Source organism: Ictidomys tridecemlineatus, chromosome 11, assembly GCF_052094955.1.
Source record: "Ictidomys tridecemlineatus isolate mIctTri1 chromosome 11, mIctTri1.hap1, whole genome shotgun sequence".
In the NCBI taxonomy this organism is placed as follows: domain Eukaryota; kingdom Metazoa; phylum Chordata; class Mammalia; order Rodentia; family Sciuridae; genus Ictidomys; species Ictidomys tridecemlineatus.
This window is the reverse complement of record NC_135487.1, coordinates 23,956,090-23,974,804: the sequence shown is the minus strand read 5'-3', so window position 1 is coordinate 23,974,804 and position 18,715 is coordinate 23,956,090. Positions and strand designations below refer to the sequence as shown.

Below are 18,715 nucleotides of genomic sequence, written 5' to 3'. Positions count from 1 at the left end.
CTTGTCAGTTGGAAATAAGGGTGCTTACAAAAACCCTGAGACAGAGGGGAGCAATTGGAGGCTGGAGCTAAGGAAATGCACTTCTAGACTGGAAAGGAGTCTCAGGTTGGAGACTCACGGATGTGGCTGCTGCCCCAGGGGGAGCTGGGCTCTGTTTCCTATGACACCCTGGGCATACCTGTGTTTCAGAACAAAGAAGTTTCCAGGATCAGAATGATGTTACCCCGCTGATAGATAGACCCATGACTGAGGTGTTCTATGCTGAGTTCTCCAGATTCTGACCTAATTGTTTAATCATCCAACAGAGATCCAGGCTACAGCCTCTACCGCATGCCAGGCAGCACTGCACAGAGAAGAGTGAAGCTCGTCGCTGGCTTCAGATACAGATGTTGAAGCCTCCTTCATTCGTCCTGAACCCTGGGCTGGGGCTCTGTGGGGAACCATCTACCTGTACAACAGAAACCCCTGTGATGCATTCACACCAAGCCAGAGAAACACAGGTCTTAGCAGGAAGCCTTTTCATCTGTGCTCCTAATAAGGAATAATGAATATGTTAATGGATACATTAAGGAATCGTGTTTAGAGCTTGTTTTCTATTAGGAGTCTAAGAAGAGCCATCCAGATAGATGCCAGTCATCTTACAGGTGACGACAGTGATGAGTCAGAGCAGAGGTGTGTATCAGCTACGTCAGGTCCTGTCGAAGGTAGGTTGGAGTTTACATGTGTGAGAACTCAGGGTCTACGAAATCAAATTTAGACCCCCTGAGAGTAGGGCAGGGTGGCTTGTGCTTGAGGGAACCACCCTCGCCGACCCCCTGAAAGTCACTCTGCAGTGGCTTTGAGAGCAATTATCTTGGTAGAGCAGCTCTTACTTTGCATTTAAGATTGTCCTCCTGAAAAGGTCATGTGTAAATCAAATTTAATAAATCAAATTCTCCACTTCATACCTTGGGGAGGCTCACTCTTCAAAGGAAACGGCGAGTGAGTCCCTTTTTTAATAGAAGTAATCAGCTCTTCATTTATCTGATTTGTAAGGTAAGATTTTTATGTATCAGGTTTTCTAAAAGTGAGTGGCGGGGTCTTTCTTCCGTCAGAGGCAGGAAACACAGCACAGAATGGTGGACGCGAAACAGGTGCAAGGGAACAACACAAAATAGCAAAGCAGAGGTGCGTGCCATGAAAAGTGAGGGGTACACTGGTTTTAGTCATGGCTGGTTTCAGGCCTCTCCCAATAGCATAGGTTTTTGGTTTTTCTTGTCTCTGATCTGCTTTCTCCTGGCTTTAATCTTAGGGGCTCCTGAGTGAAGCTGCCGCCGCATCTTACGCTGCCAGGTTCAAGGCCAACAGGGAAGATTACTTGCCTCTCTTCCTAGTGGGCCTCAGAATGGGCTCTGATTGAGTCATCTTCCCATCACGGAATAAGTAGAAAGCCACAGACTGATCACAGGGACCCCCGTGCAAACCTCGTGGACTAAGAGGGAGAAGAAAATCAGGCAGTTAGGACAAGAAATGGGGAAGACAGCCAGGGGAGGGGACACAGTCTTTCCCTCTTCCTCACCCTCATGCCCCATCCTTCCCCATGCTCCTCTCTCCTGGACGTAGCTCGTGAGAAATTGTCTGCTCGGGGCTGGCGTCAGAATCCCCAGGGAGCTCCTTAAAACTCAGATGTTGGGGACCCGCTCCAGATGGAGTGAATTCCATTATCTTATGGTAGGTCTCAGAATCTCTGATTTTAGGTCATTTCCCAGGTGATTAAAAAAAAATGCATTGACGTTTTAGAGCCACTCCCCAAAGCCATTTTTCCTTCCTTTCCGTTTCCCACGGTAACCGCCTTAGTGGAGGACACACCATTTCTCACCTGGGCTCTTCCAAATGCCCCTTATGTTCTCTTCCCTCTTTATGTTCTCCCCACCACCCACAGCCCTCTCCCGAACCACAAGGGTCTCTGAACCCCCTAACTCTCACTCCACTCCTCTCTCCAGCCTCCAGTCTATGAGATCTCCTTATGGCCTGGACCACAGCCACTCTGGATGTCCCCGTCATCCATACTCCAAACATCCCAGGTCCTTTCCCCCACTCTGCTCCATGGGACCTTCCCTCTGTCTCAGGTGCATATCTTTCCTCCACCTGGCAAGCTCTGACTCTGGCATTAAAGCCCAGCTCACCTGCCACCACCCCTGTCTAGCCTCCTTGTCCCTTCTCTCCAGGAGGACCTGGTTATGGGCCATCATACCCCCTCTTATTCTCCTATGAACCTGTTCATCTTTTTTTCTGTCTTTCCCTCTGGCTCAATAGTGTATGTTAAGTATTAAAAAGCAAGTTTGGGGGCTGGGCACGGTGGCACACGCCTATAATCTCAGCAGTGGCTCTGGAGGCTGAGGCAGGAGGATCTTGTTCAAAACCAGCTTCAGTAAAAGTGAGGTGCTAAGCAACTCAGTGAGACCCTGCCTCTAAATACAAATATAAAATGCAAAATAGGGCTGGGGATGTGGCTCAGTGATCGAGTGTCCCTGAGTTCAATCCCCAGTACCAAAAAAAAAAAAAAAAAGCATTTTTTTTTGGAGAGCAACAAACTGAAGTTTCATCCAGCTTGAGATATTTACAAGATGTGTAACCTTGGGCACATCATTTCACTTTCCTGAAACTTAGTTTCCTCATTTGTAAGTGGGAAAATTCCTACCTACTTCAGAGGTTTGTGGATGGGTTCAACCAAGATAACGAACAGACGTCTCTTAGCAACATAATTAGTGCCCAATGAATGCTAAATAAAAATAATAACCTTACGTCAAGGAAGGAATCAACCTTTGCTAGAATACCTAAATTCATATTTATAGAACACCAAGTAAGTTTTTGCTTAAAATCACATCACTCAAATAATCCTGTCCTGTTGCATGGGTTAAGTTTGGAAAGGTGCAGATGGACCCTGGGCTGAGACCATTTTCCATGTCCCCCACACTTTCATGCTTTTCTTTATCTTTTTCTGAGCCTTTGAGCAGCTTTGAGCCCATCCCTCTGAAATAATCGCCTTCGGTACATGGAATGCTGACACAGGAGTAACGCAGCTTCCCACGGTTCAATTTCCCTGGACTATGGGAATGTTTCAGGTCCGTGAGAAAGAGGGAGGCTAAGGATGCTCCGTAGTGGACAACCGTTCACAAGTGCTAGTGTTGAGCTTGCATAAACCAAGGCCATTAAATCTGCCCGACGTGACAAGATTGGTCCCGGAATCCGAATGAACCTGGTAAGTGCAGGAGAGATAAACATTTCATTTAAGTGAGCAGCAGGATGAATTTCAAGAAATTCAGCCCCTCTTCGGGTGACGGCTTCCTGCTTGGTTTGTAATCTGCCTGAAATTGTCACTCCCCTTTATGATCATGCATCATGCACTTGGTATGCAAGAGGTTTTGCAAAAGAGATCACAAACACAAGTTGGGAAAGGCGCAGACAGGTGGAGAAAAAAATGCAGTCAACTTCTCAGCAATCTGCAATGCCACCACAATTAGCAGCCATGGGGAGTATTTGGGAGCCAGTTTGATGTATGAGAAGAACCCAGCGCAGCAGCTGGTTTTCTTCCATTAGTTGTGGGGTTTAGTGGGAAATGAAGATGCGTGACTGGGTATGGGTGTCCCACATGCATGTGTGGATGTGAGAGGATTCAAGAAAATCATGTCTACATCTCTGTGGACTGCTCACAATTTGGAGACTAGATCATAGCACTAACCTGATTCTGCTTGTCTACTGACAGATACGGCTCAGAATGCAGCAGCCCTTGATCCAGGAGCAGGGAATATGAAGCTTAACAAGACAATACAGGACAAAATCTTTGCCTTCTGGGAACTCACAAGAATAGACAAGAAAACAAACAAGATGTAAGATTAGGTTCCTGGAAGCCAGAGATCATGTCTCGTGTCTTTGCACCTCCAGGTTGTTCCATGGCCTCTGAGGGCCTGAAGTGCTCTTTGTTTTAGCAGCCTGTCTTATTTTACATCCAATACATTATATTTATATGTAACCCTGTAAGTGTTGTGCTGAAAGATAATTGATAGGTGGACATAAGGTTATCGTTTATAGACTTTAAAGAAGATTTTTTTTTTTGGTTTAATGTTGCAGTCTTTGTACTTTGGAGATGATATTAATTATTTTCAGGTCTCAAATATTTTCATAAACCCTTGAAAAGCTCATGAGTCTCAGGAGCTGCTTTGATGTGGTCTAATAGATTAGTTGGGCCTGGAAACTTCACACAGTGCCTGGCATGCAGTATGTTCCTCTTTCAAATATTTGATCAATGAATAAATTAATTAAGGGCATCTGATAATGAATAAATGTCACGCATTCTAAAGTCGAGTTTCAGGAACAAGGAACTTCCCTTATGGCTCTGCATCCCCTTCTGGATCCCAGTTCTGACTTTTGGACAGCCAAGGCCAATGGTTGCTAAGGGATTATTGGGACTTGAGTAAAAATCCCCTGAACTAAAAAAAGCTGTGTCCTAATGGGTTTTTAAGCAAAAAAAGGTGTGGAGTAATCCAACAGGCGCAGAGTGAAGTTAAGTAAGGGAAAGTAAGCCAGGCACCAAAAAAAAAAAAAAAAAAAAAAGGAAGGGGGCCTGGGTGTGATGCCACAATCCTGTAATCCCAGTGGCTTGGGAGGCTGAGGCAGGAGGATCGTGAGTTCAAAGCCAGCCTCAGCAACTTAATGAGGCGCTAAGTCAGTGAGACCCTGTCTCACTGTATAAAATACCAAAAAGGTCTGGGGATGTGGCTCAGTGGTTAAGTGCTCCTGAGTCCAATCCCCGATTAAAAAAAAAAGAAAAAAATGAAGGCGGCGATAACATGACCCAGAGTCAGAAAACCTGAGGCACAGAGACCCTGATTCAGAGAGTCTGCTTTGCAGTTAGTTTGCTTGGGTTTGCTTCCTGGCTCTCGTACTACTGATTGTGTAACCTTGGGCAAATGACTTCACTTCTCTCAAGTATGTATGGATGTATTTATTATTTCAATCTAAAAAAGAATAATTATAGGACCTATTTCGTTGGGTCATAGTGAGAATTAAACGAATCTTGTAAAATGCTTGTTACAGTACCTGCCCCAAGGTAAGCATTCCAAAATTTTAGCTATTATTTGTCAGGAATTAGCTGCAGCATTCCAGATAAGTCTCTCATCTACTCAAGAGGCTGTAGTTTCCTCCTTTAGTATCTTTCCTAATAAACCAAAGCCAAGCTGTAAAGAGGACGAAGTCTCTCGAACTGTTAGTGGTGCTAAGTCAGCTTCCACAGCTCAACACCTATCATTAAATTTTCAGGAATTCTGAGAGCCAGTTATTAAAGATAGCCATTTAAGTAAATTAGATCATTTAAATTTAAAATTAATCATACTTACCAAGAGGAAGGTAATAAATACCCAAAACTCATCCATTTCTAGTTGTTTTAGAGATTTTTACGAGTGTCTACATTCTGAAAATTATTTATTTGTCTCTATGGTATGTGTACCTGGGGGATCTATCTGGGGGAAACCCTACCTAGTGGTGTGCCACGGTGTTTCTCCTCCCAACTTCACATGTTGGTGCAGTGACACTGGTACCTTAAATGATTACAGGAATATTTACAGAATGGAAATTGGCAGATATGACAAATATGGGCCTTTTTCCTCCTGAAAAACTAATTGTTAAATGTTTTATCAGTATACAACTGTACAGTTCTTAAAATAGTCCCCTGAGTTTTTGTCTTGCATAAACGGTTTTGGGCTGGCTTCTGGAACCATCCAAAAGGGGTGGACAAGACAGAACTGTCCACTGAGCCCCGGGAAAGATCTCGACATTCACCCAGCTGCTAACTGATGCACTCTTCTTGCATAAACCCACACTCGACATTCCCAGGGAGCTTGTCATGCACCTTGCGTTGTAACTGTCCACACGTTTGTTTGTTGTATCATCTCAAGATCGTGTTGGAAAAAAAGAGATTGGTCCGGTTGGACTTGTTCTTAATGTGAATATTGAGAAACAGTGGTTCTGCATTTCACGGACTCTGGGTGCGAGGAGACATTGCCTTCACTGCACGTGTAATCCAGCATCTCTGGAGCATCCCTTCTGTGCCTGCCTGGAACTCTGCTAAGCACTCAGTGAAGGAATGGAAATGAACCTTGACCTCAGGAGTTAGCCATCTACCTGAGGAGACACACATAAATAAACAACTGGAGGAAACCATAATGTCTCTGGAGAGAAGGCAGGGCAGGGCGCTGTGGGATCCCAGAACAAGGAATAAAGTACCTCGATAGTATGTAGAAGGGATGGCTGCAGGGAGATGGCAGAAGGGAGACATGGGAAGATTTCAGGGCAGGCGGAGTGCATCAGTGAAAGCCCTTAATTGAAAACAACATAAACCAATCCCGGATAAGCGGAAAAGAGACTCAACAGGACACCTTAGAAAGCCTGGAGAATCTTTAGAAGGGCCTAGAGACTATGTGTTCCAAGACAACACCATTACATGGCAGAGCTAGTTCTGTGACACTGTCATGGACATCTAACTTGACATGGGCGAGGGGCATCTACCGTTAGACTCCCCGTGGCTGACGTCTTTGACAGCCGGATGCAGTTGCCTCCACGAGATTCCACACAGTGCCTGAGTCTACAATCCACAAGCTTCTTGTTCAACGCCAAGTGGGAATATGTCTGACTGGTGAAGCCTGGGTCATGTTCCTGTGTCTTAGTTGCAAGGAAGCCTGGGAAAAAATCTGACTTCAGGTTTTGAGAAGATGAGTAACTCTCTTCACACCCAGAAAGGTGGTGAAAGATTTAGTCAGCCCAAAGAACATATGTCCATTATAGTGGGAGTCTTTGGCTGAGTTTCACGGGAAGTTTAGGAGTGTGTCGGATTGACAAGATCTTGATAGGACATGGTAAATGTATGGGACAACGTATTTAAAGGCTTGGTGACCTGAGGAAACTGGAACAGTTATGTAATTTCAAATATTTCAGCCTGGATAGGGTAAAAGGGGTGTGTGTGTGTGTGTGTGTGTGTGTGTGTGTGTGTGTGTGTGTGTGTACACCAGAGGTGATGACAAGATATGATGCTCTTAGATGTAGTTTTTATTATATTCATCCTGTTTGAGATTGGTTGAGCTTAATGGCTATCTGGGTATATTTTTAAAAATCAAAATTGAAAAAAATTAGCCATATATCTTTTCATATTCAAAAATATTTTCTCTCTCTCCTCTCCTTCTGGGACTACACTTACATGTATGTTAGGTCATTTTATATTATCCTACATATAACTGTTGTTCTGTTCAGCCCTTTTCTCTATGTGTTTTGGTTTGGGTAATTTCTACTGACTTGATTTTAAATTTGCTATTCTTTTTTATTCTGTTGTGCTCAATCTGCTAATAAGCCTATAAAATTAACTTTCAATTTCAAATAAATAAAATTTCAGATTTATAATTTTCATTTTGTGCCTTCAAATTTTTTTAGAATTGTTTTTTTTTTTTCTTGATGTTCTACATCTCTTTCTGCATTCTATTCATTTCTTTCTGGTGAAGTTCCTAACATGTTTGTAATAGTTATTTTAAAGTCCTTGATTACCAATTCTAATGATTGGTCTTCTGTGAATTTATTTCTACTGGTTGTTTTTCTCTTGATTATGAATCACGTTTGCTTTTTCATGTCTTATAATGTTTTTATGTGCACCAGATATTGCCTATAAAAACAGTGGATATTGAAATCCAAATTCTGGTTTTGTATTTATTTAATTTTTCAGAGAGCACAAATCATTTTCTCTTTCAGGTGAAATTCAGATTTTATGAAGACCTGTATTAAGCTGGGGTTGGGACACAGTTATAATTAGATTACTTTCCCTTCTGTTTTCAAAGAAGACCAAGGATATATCTTTTCCCCTTTCCTCTGAATCCATGACTTTCTAAGGGACTGATCTTTCTCTTTAAGGATCTGATCTGAGAGAAAGCTGGGCTTTCAAATAGATTTGATCACTTTTGAATGAAACTCCAGCAGGGTCTTAAAAGTTCAAGAACCACAGGACTGCCCAAACTTTTCTATTTTATAGCTGTATTTCCTGTGCTGGCAACTCAGCAAAATTCCAGAATGGGGCTGCATGATTAATCTATGTGTTTGGGGCTCTTCCAGATCCCAATGTTTCTTGCCTTATCCCACCGTCACTTGAAGCTTGTCTGGTTTCTCCTATTTCTGAACATGCTCTCTGTCAGTGGCAGACCTCATTTCTCCACCCACTTTCATGACAAATATGAAGTCGTGGCCCTTGTCTTCACATATGGAAACCACCATTGTGCTCTACTCATTTCTCTCTAGAATAAAGTTTACTAAGATTTCCTTTCATATACTGCTCTTTGATAGTTCCAGAGTTTGTTTCTCCCTTGGTACCCTTTGAGTTACACACTAAGTAGAAAGGAAAATCACCTTCCCCTTTCCCCATTCTAAAATGTTATCTTCCATTGTTAATGCACTCTGGGTTGAAATGACAGGAAGGTCTATGACCTTAGATACCCTGACAACCCTCCCGCTCCACCTCTCTGTCACCCAGGAACACCCCACTCCCCTCTTCTTGAAGAGGCTCTTCTCTTGGTGGCAGATCCCGAGAACTGGGCTCGGGAGGATGGTCAACTTCTGGGTGACTCAGAGCATCCCCTGTGTACAATTTTAGCCACTTCCCCTTGACACCCGCAGACATCTTCACACACATTTGTAATTCCCTCTTTTGTGATTGAGTTAGTTGTTAAATGCCCTGTGGGGGTTTTCTATTTAAAGGAAGCTTGTAGTTAATCCTTTTATCACATAAATGATGAGAATACCAAGCCTCCCCCAACTCCTACCCACCCATCTCTGCTCCAGATATGTATAACAGGAAGACCTTGGACACTAGTCAGGCAGACCTGAAGTCAAATGTCTTCCAACCACTTGGTACAAGTGTGACCTGACCTTGGTTTGCCTCAATTTCATCATTTATTCAGATTGTTCTTATTTCTCTCAGTGTTTTTTTTTCCCATCCCATATGCTCTGGTTAAATTCTACTCCTCCTTCTGCTCTCAACAGAAGTGTCACCTTCACAGAGAAGGTCCCTCTGGCCCCTTGACCAGGGCAAATAGGTCTCCTTTACATCCTCAGAATCCTAGTACCTTTTCTTTGTAGCACCTGACACAGTAATAACTTCATTCATTTGAATAAATTCATTTGGTTTAGCTTCTTTGTTTAGTCCAGAAGATGAGCTCTTCCTTACATGACAGGGGTCATGGGAAATAAGAATCCAGGCACAAGGAGTTCATTTGATTGTTGATCCAAGTCGGAGGTGAAGGAGTGGGAGAGTGGGCAACAGAGGAAGTAAAAGCGATAATGGGTGAGTTTGTGGGTGAGTTCCACTGTGGGTAATTGAGCTCCTACAGAGGTTCTCTGAGAAACTGTGTAGAACATACTTTGGAATTTTTTAGATCAGAAGTGATGTCACTGGGCTATTTATTGACCCCACTCCTGTGTCCCACTGAGACTCTCTCCTGGGGCATTACCTACAAGGCACTCACCCTCTGGCCTCTAGAGAGCATCCTCGGGCAGAAAGACATAGGAAGCCAGAGGCTTGTGTAAGGGAACTGAATGGAGTGGGTCTCCAGGATGCGTGGGCACCTTACCTGACCACTGTGAAGGGAGAGCTCTTGTGAGAGCTGATGCACACGAAAGCTGGGTCCATGAATGCCACCGTCCTCCCAGTTATACTCAGCCACATTCCTCCCGATGCATAGTTATGGAGCTTATGCCAGGGCCTCAGAGCATGCCTGCTTTTCCCACTGACCATAGAAATCAGGAGTTGTGGACAGGCTTGACCTAGGTCCAGGCCCTGTTCTACCCTGGGGATCTCACTTCTCAGAATGACCTTGGGGACGGTTGGGGAACATAAGCAGGATGGCCTTGTGTGAGTTATCTGGAGAGAGGTGGGGTACTGACTCAGCCCTCTGTGGGGATGATTACAGCAGGCAGCCAAGGCGAGATCTGCTGTCCACCCAGAGCTCTGGGCCAGATCCTGTACCGAGTAGGTACATAATAAATATCTCTTGAACAAACACTCAATCCCCCCGTACTAAGGCCCACCAGAAGCAGGCACCTCATGGCAAAAACAAAAACAGTTTTTTTAAAAAACGATGTTTTAAAAGGTTAGTAGCAACGGGAGTGACATGTGGCGATAAAAACACCTATTTCATTGAGAGATGAGGTAGGACAGCTCTAATTCCCAGAATATCAAATTAAGATTTCAGTGAGATTTCCAATGAGATGAGGATTTCTAGGCATCCATGCTGCCAAATTTTAGCTCTGATTTGAAACACCTACATTGCAAATAACGCTGGCGGGGCGCAGGCTTTTTAGAATGCCGAGAGTTGATCCAGCCTCCTTCCCCAGAAGGAGAGGAGGAGAGAAGAGAGGAGAGGGGGGATTTTTACCCTAGCTGTGCCAACACCAACGATGGAAGGGGGTTTCCGCCTCTTGCTCCTTTCCCTTCGGTGTCTCTGCTTCCCTGCCCATGTCACAGCCTCTTTATTTACCTGTCACTCTTTTCCTGCCCCCCCTTTCCCTCTCTCCCTCCGCCCACCTCTCTCTCTCTCCTCATCCTCTGGCACTGCTTTTCTCCCCTCCTGTCTTTTGGCATCTCTTTCTGTATTTTGTGTCTCTCTCCTCTTCTCCTTTCCCTCGTTTCCCAGGTTTTCTTTTCTCTCCAAATCTCTCTCTCTCTCTCTCTCTCTCTCTCTCTCTCACACACACACACACACACACACACACACACACACACACACTCACACACACACACAATTTCTTAAAACAAACACAAACCTCTTTTATATTTACCCAAAAGGAGGTGAACTGTCTTCAACCTGCTTCCCTCTTAAAAAAACAAAGCCAGGGAAGGCACCTAAATCCCCCGCTTCCTCTGTCTGGGGCCAGTAGAAATAGGTTTGCAGCTGCTTCTTGGCCCCGAGACTGGTGAATTCACTTTTAGTTGTGCTCCTTCTGTTTCAGACTTTGGACAAACCCCAAGAAGCCCCGCCGGTGGCAGGGCCGGTGGCAGGGATGGTGGCAGGGCCGGTGGCAGGGTCGGCCGTGCCTGTCCAACGCATTGTCACGTGTGAATGAGATTCTCCAAAGGTTCAAGATGTCTTCCTTCTCCTCTAAGAGAATCATAGCACAAACCACAACAGTTAGACATGGCACTCCATGAGTATGTATGCTTTTTATGTCTTTATGTGTCCGTTAAATCATACATTTGATTTCAATTAAAAGAAAAAAAGAAGGGTGGTTTGGGGGCAAAAATGGGCAGATTCAATGAGCTGTTTCAAATTAGCTGTCCTACCACCACCTGTCATTCTGCATTTAATTCCAAGTTCCAACACCTACCAGCAAGTGGCAGGCAAATTCGCCTCCCTCTGAATGCCTGGGATTTCCACCTGTAAGACGAAGGTGATACCTACACAGAAGGATTCTTTCTAGAATTCCACGTGGTCCTGGGTATAAAGCTTTCAGCGCAGCACTTGGAACTGAAGCGTAGATGTAACGAGGAACATTCTTTTGCACGCAATGAATTGACACTGGGCAATGGGTTTCGAAAAAGTACCAGGTCCTCCATCAAGTTTATTCTTATTATTCAGAAAATACCTCTATTAGCTAACAGTTATTGAGGCACTTACAATGATATATTTTAAAAACCATTTGAGGTGATTATCTATTTTGCAGACGCAGAAATGGAATCTCTGAGTCAATCCACGACCACGTGGTATGGTTTGAATCTGGAATGTCCTCCGAAGTCTCATGGATCCAGAGGTGGGGTTTGGGGGAAGTGATTGGGTCTTGAGAAGGCTGACCTCCTCAGTGGACTAACCTATTGATTGTTGAATGGACTACAGAGAGCTGGGACCTGGATGGAGGAAGTAGGTCTCTGGGGATGTGTACTGGGCAGTGTTCTCTTTGCTCTGACCTCTTCCTCTCTCTCTGTTTCCCAGCTGTGGTGGGCTGAGCAGCTTTCCTCCGCCATGGTGTTTCTACCTCGGAGGGAGAGGACCATGGGCTAAAATCTCTGAAACTGTGAGCCCAAATAAATCTTTCTTCTTTTAAGTTGTTTTTAATCAGGTACAGGGACAAAATATTAATGAACACACCAAATCACACATAGAAAATAACAACATTTATTTATTACCACGTGCCAGACACCCTGCTCAGGCTCCCATGCATCCTTACGTAATTCCACAGTGGCGCTAGATGGCCGCTATCTCCTCCGTGTGTGTGAGAAAACTGAGGTCTGGAGGTTAAGCAGTTTGCCCAAGATCACATGACCAGAGGCGGAATCTGTCATATGTCAAACTTGTTCTGGAAACTTCCTACTGTCCCACCTAACAGGGACTGAGTGGCATGGCTGACTGGAATGGGGCTGGATTCTGTGCCTTTTTACCTTGTCAGACGGAGCCGGCAGGGGCCGTAGGTGGGTGGTCCATGGTGTCTGAGGCTGTGGGCACTCTGGCCTCTGGTGCATGAAGTCAGAGACACAGACTTTCTTTTTGCCTTTCCTTCTCCTACCCAGTTCCTCTCTTGCTGCTCTTCCTCTCCACGTGCCTCCTCTTACTCCTCCCTCATGTCTTTCCTCCTCCTGCTTCCATTAACCTCCTGTGACGGCCTCTCTCCCCTCCCCCATTCCTCTGACTTTTCCTCTCTCTTTCCCATTTTATTCTCCCCCTCCTGTCCCCTGTGTCCCCTCCTCTCCTGGTTTCCCCCATGCCCCTTTCTCTTCCTCCAGGGCCTCTCCCGTTTCCCCAAGCCCTCCCCATCCCGCCCCCACTCCCTCCTTGCCTCTGGAGCGGTGCTGCCTGCTGTTGCCATGGAAACACCTCCACTGCGCTGGAGCCTTTCCCTGGGTCTCAGCTGGCCGAAGACCAATAGGAGAAGCCTAATGAAGTGGCCCCAGAGCTTCAGTCCTCTCCTCTGCCTCACAGAGACCTCAGGAAACCTCACATGCTCCAAAGGCCTGAACCACCTGTCCCTGGAAGTGCTAAGGACAGAAGCCTGAGGGGTTATCCAGCATTCAAGAGCAGGCTTGGGCATGGGATTGGGCACAGTCACCTTCACGACTGCACTTTTGTGTACAATATAGCCTAAAAAGAATCCTCCAGCACCCAGCTGCTCACAGAGGTCTCCACGAAGCTGGTTTGTGCCAGTCCTGTCCTAGCCAAGTGCCAGGTACTGATCATCTGCTCTGCATGCTGGTGAGAGGGGTCTTGGTCAGAATTCAGGATCTATGCTTGGATCCCACTCTTGCTGGGTGACTGGGAGTTTTAGACTCAGCCTGTCATGTGAAGAGGTCCCAGCCACTGTGGGAACCAAATCCATAGGACTGCGTTGCTGTTGGTGGCTTCTTCTGCCTCTCTGCCTGTTCATGAACACAGTCTTCTCCAGGGCAAAACCCTTTCAACTTGGGCTTGTTCTCTGCATCTGCTGGAACCACCCACGAGGGAAGGGAAACTCAAAATACTTTGGGCACTACCTCCTTCCTCTTGCCCCAGAGCCGTCTGTGACTTCATTATTCTTATTGCTAAATTTGAGAACATATGCAGATCACTAATTATGTACCCTAATGCTCCAGGCGGGTATACAGCCCACCTTTACAACCAAATGTGTTATTATTTTGCAAAGCAGCAAGCTTGGATTATCCTCCCCCTAGGTCTGCTCTTCACAGAGGAGGCTACCTGGTCTGTTCCCTGCCCCTGGGACCATGTCTGCATTCACCAGCGTTTCCTGTGGCAACAACCTCCACCTGCTCCTGCCAAATCTCAATGCCTTACAGCATCGAGCATTTATTTCCTGCTTGAATTGTGGGAGGGTGGCTGGTCAGCAGTAGTTGTCCTTGGTTCTTCTGGGCTCTGCTAGGTTTGGCTCAGCTCCACTGAACTCCTGTTATTCCAGGACCCCAGCTGAAGGAGAAGCTCTCATCTGCAGCATGCTGTTCTCATGGCAGGGACAGAAAGAAGCTCAGGAGAGAAAGAGCTAAACTAGCATATTGAAAGGTTCGGCTCAGATGTGTAAGTCCTGTCTTACTGCACAAGAGCAAAGCAAGTCACGTGCTTGAGTCTGACGTCCAAGGGCAGGAAGTAGGGCTGTTCACAGGAAGGGGGAAGAGACAATTATGAGCAAAGAATAGAAGCTACTACTATGTCCAAACCATCCGAGACAGGAGTGAGCTTTTTGCTAGGATTGTTCTCATCTTACTCTTTAATTCTTACCTGAAATCACAAAAGGGTGGGCAAGCGTGGAGTCAGCTAGACCTGGGCTGCAATCTTACTAGCCATGTGACTGTGGGCCAGGGAGTTGACACCTATGAACCTCAGTTCCTGCCTCTGTAAAATGGAAACAGTAATAAGTTTTTGTCACATGGTTGATACAGGGATCAAATAGGCGTATTTGGTGTTAGGCACATAATAGGCACTCAACAACCCATAGTTACTGGCATTGTTAATACATAAAAGTGAACACATTATTTTTCATAAAAATAAATAATAGACATAATCCAACCAGCTACTGTTTTTTTCTACTTACACAACTGGGTCATATCACTCAGCCAGGCTATGGGAGGGGACAATATGAATAGCAATCACCACCAGTTAAATGGCACTTACTGTGCACGCGGTACTATTGAGGACTTGATGTACTTTAACTCATTTCATCTTTACATGTCTACACATGGAATCATTTCTTCATAGCTGTGAATTTGCATCCATCGATTCAACCAGCTGCAGATCAAAAGTATCTGGAGAAAAATTTCAACTGAACGGAACATGTACAGACTTTCCCCTGTCACTCCCTAAAAAGTACAGTGTAACAGCTATTTAAACAGCATTTATAACGGTTAGGTTTCATAAGTAGTCTAGAAATGATTTCGAGTATACAGGAGGATGTGAAGGGGTCATATGCAAATGCTGCACCATTTGATATAAGGGACTTGGGACTTCAGTATCTGGCTTCACAGGGTACGGAGAGACTACTATAATGCCAGTGTTAGCAATACTACTATGAGTTTCATTTTGCAGGGGATGGAACTGAGTTCAGAGAGACACAGAAGGAGGTCAAATGACTTATTCATGGTCACAGAGCTTCTTAGTATAGCAGAGCGAGGACTTGAACCCAGGCTGTTTAGCAGGAGGCCTGTGCTCTTAAGCACTGTGCTATGCTGCCCCTTTGCCCAGGCAGACAGTGGGTCTACTGTGCTACTGTGGCCATGACATCTGCAGAAAGGGGAGAGCTGATTGATTGTAAGCCTTGCTTGTTGGGCTGAAAGGAAGCTGAGAGTGGTCTGAGTTCAATATCTATTTGAACATAAAGTAGACACTGGAAGCAAGAGATTCTGTGCCTCCTAGATTCCGTGAGGCATGGAGCATGATCCCAGCTGGGAGGCACGGTAGGTTTCTTGGAGTCAGGGGAGCCTCTCTCTTTTCTCCCACTCAGCCTGGGCCTTTCTCTGAAGCTGCGGCCGCCGCCCTGTGGAAGGCCCTGTGGCTGCTCTATCCACCTCGCGCATGAGGCAGGAGGGCACCAGCTTCTCTGGGAAGTATCCTCGCTGCCCTTTCTCAAGGAAGGCAAGAACACTGTCACCCCAGCAGACTCGTGGTGGCTTCAACATGTGCAGAAAGGGGAGAGCTGATGTCACTACAGGTGACACCACCACCACCAGGGGAGGTTGCCCATCGCCTTCTCCTGTTAGGCCACGAGCTGACCCCCAGCCCACAGCCTGACCACTGAGGAGGGGACGGCAGCTCACGCCCTCCTGGCTCTGGGCCCTCACATTAGGCTAGTCGGCTGCTGTTGTCTGGAAGTGGAGTGTGGCCCCCAGGGTTTTTGCATTGAACCTGATTCTCCACTGGGAGGCATCCAGAGGGGAGAAACTGAATCTGACTGTGGTGTTTAGAGCCGGGGGTCTCTGGGAGGAAATCAGGACTAGATAAGGTCATCAGGAGGAAAGATGTATTGTGGCTCATGATTTCCGATGTCTCAGTCCATGGTTGGCAGACTCCATTGCTGTGGGCCTGAAGTAAAGCAGAATATCATGACAGAAGGGCATGGCAAAGCTGCTGGGTTCACGGAAGCCAGGAAGGAGGGAGAGACGGGAGGCTGGGGGTGGGGAAGGGAAAGGGGAAGAAGGAAGAGAGGGCACACACTTCCTCCAAGGAGGCCCCACCTCCCAGTAGCCCATTCGGCTCTCAATGGACTATCCATGGACAGCTATCAATCCACCCACTGAACAGATTAATCCTCTGATGTGGTCAGAGCCCTTTTGATCCAATCATTGCCTAAAAGCCCCACTTCATGGGGGACCATGTTTTCAACACACGAGCTATTGAAATGTTACAGATCCAAACCATCACAGGGACCAAACCCTGCCCCACTCCAGGTCAGGCATGACCCCTGGATTTTTGCCAAAGCCTTCCTCAGTCATTGATAAGCCAAAGCCCAGGGTCTGAACCTGACACCCGTCATGTAGGTATAGCATGACTGTGCCCGTCATTACTCCCTCCTTTAGACTGGAAAGGGCCTAAGTTGGAAGAAATTATCTAGATATTTTCTGGCAGAAGGCACCTCCTGGCTCAGCAGACTCAGTCAGGAGTACAGTATATTCCTGAGTCGCTCTGCAACCTGCCCTTCATTGAGCCAATGAGGGCTTAGCCTGGAAGTCTTCAGGGTCCCTGGTCAGTCAAGTCTTCAAATCATTAGTGCCAGGACTTCAGGCACGCCCAGTGTGTAGGGGTTATTTAGCCCCTGGGTGTCCAAGAAGGTACCGGGCTGCAGCCTCATAGCCTGAACCTTGAGGGTAACTGTCTCTTGTCTAGTTCCTTGTTTATGATTTTGCCCGGCTGCTTTTATCTAGCTCTGTAAGCCACACCAGCTGTGCAAGCTCCTCTGTCTCTGTCTCACTACCTTTTATCTCGTGTGTAAGGTACACCATCTCCCTGACCCGTGCATCGCTCCTGCTAGCCCTCACACTTGCTTAGATGGCCCTCTCAGATCTGAGACTTCAAAGCCCATCAGATGCCAGGAAAATGTGCCCTAAGAAAATCCACCAATCCCCATGGGTACGATAGTAAATGAACCAGGACACACCTGACTACCTCTCGTGGATTTCACGGTTTGGGCTTCTAGTCTCCTCCTTCAGGGATCCAAATCCTCATCTAAGATGACTTCTTCAGGAAAACTCTCTGCAAGCCCTTCTGTGCCCAACAGAGGCTCCTGGAATCCTCACAAGCACTGCCAAGACATGTAGTTATATCGTCTCCTTCGATGGGGCCTTTCTTGGACTATTAAATTGTCAAATTTAACAAGACGGAGACATCGAGTTTTACCCATCAGATTGGCAAAAACGAACATGATTGACAGTGCCGAGAAAGGCTGTAGGGAAACAGACACTCTCCGACGACATCCGTGGGAGTGTACATTAGCACACATTTTTACTTTTTTGGCGTGCAACTTGAAAATATATATCAAAACTTTGACCTCAATGATTTTCCCTCTAGGAATTTATGAGAGAGTTAATTGGACACATTTTCAAAAAAAGCATATATGTAGGAGAATGATCCTTTCGATGATATTTCTGATAGCAGAAAAAGCTACGAGGTTTGTTAAATAATTTATGTTCCAGCCATTCAAAGAAACACAGCGCAGCTCTTCAAGAGCTTGTTATGGGGAAAATGCATCATAGGGAAAGATGTCTATCCCATATTGCCGAGGAAAGAAGCGATTTACACAACAGTGGGTCTGGGATAATCCCAGGAAGTAAGTGTGTGTGTGTGTGTGTGTGTGTGTGTGTGTGTGTGTACTTCAGGGAGATCATAGTCTAGCGGTGATGGCGAACACAATAAGAAAAGACCAATCAAGAAATCTTGTGGTGTATAAGACTTTGGAGAAATCCAGACAGGAGTGGATCAGGAAGATCTTTCCAGACGGAGTGACAACTAAGTTAGGCACTGGTGAATGAGCGGAGGTGCGGAGAGGGAAGATGCAGAGGTCCAAGGGAAGGTGTCTGGTACATGCTTGGCTTTCTGGACCTCTGATTGTAGCCTTGACCTAGGCTCAGTGAGCTTCCTGCTCTAGCCACTGAGACTCCTGGCCACATACCATAGAGGATGCAGAAAGCATCATTGAAATGAGTCACCAAAATGAGCCACTTGGCAGAAGGAAGATTTGGCCGGGAACACTAGACTTTGGCTCTGCACCCATTGCGTGGAGCAGAGAGAGTCTCCGCCTTCTCTAAGGGACTTTCCATGTCCTCCTTCCTGTGCCCACCCTGCTGTGCCCTACAGCCAAATGACACTTGGTCACACAATCCATTCCATAGTTAAACTTGCACTTTATTAAAATGGCTCTGAATAACTCTGGGGGGAAAATTGTGTCCATCTCCATTCATCTTCAATGGCTTTTACACCTCACTCGACATAACTGTCTCCTTTGATTAAGTCTCCATTAGGACTCTGTTCCATATTCAGCAGCTCTATAAGCCAATTAACCCACCGTTCCATAGGTTAGGACAAAGAGCAGTGCTTCTTCAGAGAGAGAGAGAGAGAGAGAGAGAGAGAGAGAGAGAGAGAGATAACCGGTGGGAGGAAGAGAAATAGGAAGGAGAAGCTTCTCTTCCCTGCTCAGGCCACGGTTAATCGGTTCATCAGTGTTTACCGTCATGCTCTCGTTTTCC

At 46.0% G+C, this 18,715-nt stretch overlaps 1 long non-coding RNA gene across 1 annotated transcript in view; it reads left to right on the top strand.

The window, feature by feature from the left end:
• Positions 1–7,588, top strand: part of LOC120890710 (uncharacterized) — a 44,550-nt gene extending 36,962 nt beyond the window's left edge. The window contains exons 3-4 of the long non-coding RNA XR_013427701.1: positions 306–3,241; positions 3,746–7,588. This is a non-coding gene — a long non-coding RNA (uncharacterized LOC120890710). The remainder of the gene's footprint in view (positions 1–305; positions 3,242–3,745) is intronic.
• The last annotated feature ends 11,127 nt before the right edge of the window (positions 7,589–18,715 follow it).